Genomic DNA, 3,327 nt, shown 5'->3' on the forward strand with positions numbered 1-3,327 from the left:
ACAAGGATTGAGATGATGGTGAATCATTGAACAGGGACCTAGATGGGAAAAAAAAGAGCCAATCAATAATGGATAATGGAATATATGAGATCAAAAACTCTCTGGAGGGAAAGAAAAGTAGAATAACAGAGGCAGAAGATAGGATAACTGAGGTAGAATTGAATGGTAGAAATAAATGAAGCAGAGAGGAAAATAGAAAAAAAAAAGAATTAAAAGAATAGAGAACAACCTCAGAAACCTCTGGGACAATGTTAAAGGCCCCAACATTTGAATCACAGGAGTCCCAGAAGGAGAAGAGAAAAAGAAATGCCATGAGAAAATACTTGAGAAGATAATAGTTGAAAAATTCCCTAAAAAGGGAAAGGAAATAGTCACCCACATGCAAGAAACCCAGAAAGTCCCAGGCTGGATAAACATAAAGTGAAACACCCCAAGACACATATTAATCAAATTAACAAAGATCAAACACAAAGAACAAATATTAAAAGCAGCCAGGGAAAAACAACACATTACACACAAAAGGATTCTCATAAGAATAACAGCTGATCTTTCAACAGAAACTCTTCAGGCCAGAAGGGAATTGCAGGACATGCTTCAAGTGATGAAAGAGAAAAACTTTCAACCCAGATTACTGTACCCTGCAAGGATCACATTCAAATATGAAGGAGAAATCAAAAGCTTTACAGACAAGTAAAAGCGGAGAGAATTCAGCACCACCAAACTAGCTCTTCAACAAATACTAAAGATCTTCTCTAGGCAGGAAAAACAGAAAGGTTGCATAAACCTGAACCGAAAATAGTAAAGCAAATGGCAACAGGATCATACCTGTCAATAATTACCTTTCATGTAAATGGGTCGAATGCTGCAATCAAAAGACAGAGACTAGCTGAATGGATACAAAAACAAGACCACTACTTATGTTGTCTACAAAAGGCCCACCTCAAAACAAGGGACACATACAGACTGAAAGTGAAGGGTTGGGGGGGAAAAAAAAACAGAAGAAAGCAGGGGTAGCAATACTCATATGATATAAAATACACTTTAAAATAAAGCCTGTGGAAGAGACAGAGAAATACACTATATAATGATCAAAACATCAAACCGAGAAGAAAATGTAATGATTAAAAATACATAAACACCCAACATAAGAGAACAGCAATATGTAAGGAAAATGCTAACAAGCATGAAAGGGAAGATTAACAATCACACAATAATAGTGGAAGATTTTAATACCACACTCACACCTATGGATGGATCAAGTAAACAGAAAATCAACAAGGAAACACAAACTTTAAATGATACATTAGAACAGAGAAAACTAATTGATATCTATACTAATTTTACACCGAACAATGAATTTCACATTTTTTCTCAAGTACACATGGAAACTTCTCCAGAAGAGATCACATCCTTGGCCATAAGTCCAGCCTTGATAAATTCAAAAAACCTTGAAATCATTCCAGGCATATTTTCTGATCACAATGCAGTAAGACTAGATGTCAACTGCAGGAGAAAAAATGTTAAAAATTCAAACATATGGAGGCTGAATGTCACGCTGGTAAATAACCAACAAATCACAGAAGAAATCAAAAAGACATCAAAATATGCATAGAAGCAATTGAAAATGAAAACACAACAAGCCAAAACCTATGGGGCATTGTAAAATCACTGCTAAGGCGAAGGTTCAGAGCAAAACAGCCTTACCTCAAGAAACAAGAAAAAAGTTAAACAAATAACCTAACCCTCTGCCTAAAGCAACTAGAAAAGTAAGAAATGAAGAACCCCAGGGTTAATAGAAGCAAAGAAATCATAAAATAGGGCACAAATAAATGTAAAAGAAACAAAAAAGACTAGAGCAAAAATCAACAAAGCTAAAAGCTGATTCTTTGAGAAGATAAATAAAATTGACAAACCATTAGCCGGACTCATCAAGAGGCAAAGGGAGAAGAATCTAATCAACAAATTAAAAATGAAAATGGAGAGATCACAACAGACAACACAGAAATACAAGTGATTATAAGAGACTACTATCAGTAACTATATGCCAATAAAATGGACAACTTGGAAGAAGTGGACAAATTCTTAGAAAAGTACAACTTTCGAAAACGGAGTCAGGAAGAAACAGAAAATCTTTACAGACCCACCACAAGCACGGAAATGGAAAGTGTAATCAGTAATCTTCCAGCAAACAGAAGCCCAGGACCAGACGGCTTCACAGCTGGATTATACCAAAAATTGAGAGAAGAGCTAATATCTATAGTACTCAAACTCTTCCAGTTGCAGAGGAATGCAGACTTCCAAACTCATTCTATGAAGCCACCATTACCCTACTACCAACACCAGACAAAGATGCCACAAAAAAAGAGATAACTACAGGCCAGTATCACTGATGAACATAGATGCAAAATCCTTAACAAAATTCTAGCAAGCAGAATCCAACAGCATATTAAAACGATCATATATCATGACCAAGTGGGCTTTATCCCAGGGATACAAGGGTTCTTCAATATCTACAAATCAATCAACATAATACACCACATTAGCAAATTGAAAGATAAAAAAACATATGGTTATCACAATAGCTGCAGAGAAAGTCTTGAACGAAATTCAACATCCATTTATCATCAAAACACTCCAGAAAGCAGGCATAGAAAGAACATACCTAAACATAATTAAAGCTATATATGGCAAACCCACAGCAAACATTATCCTCAATGATGAAAAATTGAAAGCATTGCCCCGAAAGTCAGGATCAAGATAAGGATGTGCACTCTCACCACTACTATTCAACATAGTTTTGGAAGTTTTGGCCAAGAGGGATCAGAGCAGAAAAACAAATACAAGGAATCCGGATTGGAAAAGAAAAAGTAAAACTCTCACCGTTTGCAGATGCCATGATCCTCTACATAGAAAACCCGAAACACTCCACCAGAAAATTACTAGAGCTAATCAACGAATATAGTAAAGTTGCAGGATACAAAATGAACACGCAGAAATCCCTTGCATTCCTGTACACTAACAAGGAGAAAACTGAAAGAAATATTAAAGAAACAATTCCATTCACCATTGCACCGAAAAGAATAAAATAGTGAGGACTATATTTACCTAGAGAAACAAAAGTCCTGCATATAGAAAACTAGAAGACACTGGTGAAAGAAATCAAACTGGACACAAATAGATGGAGAAATATAACAAGTACATGCATTGAAAGAATCAATATACTGAAAATAGGTATACTACCCAAAGCAATCTATAGATTCAATGCAATCCCTATCAAGCTACCGACGGTATTTTTCAGGGAACTAGAAGAAATAATTTCACAATTTG

This window comes from Giraffa tippelskirchi, chromosome Y (genome assembly GCF_054371585.1).
Source record: "Giraffa tippelskirchi isolate mGirTip1 chromosome Y, T2T-mGirTip1v1.2.pri, whole genome shotgun sequence".
Taxonomy (NCBI): Eukaryota; Metazoa; Chordata; class Mammalia; order Artiodactyla; family Giraffidae; genus Giraffa; species Giraffa tippelskirchi.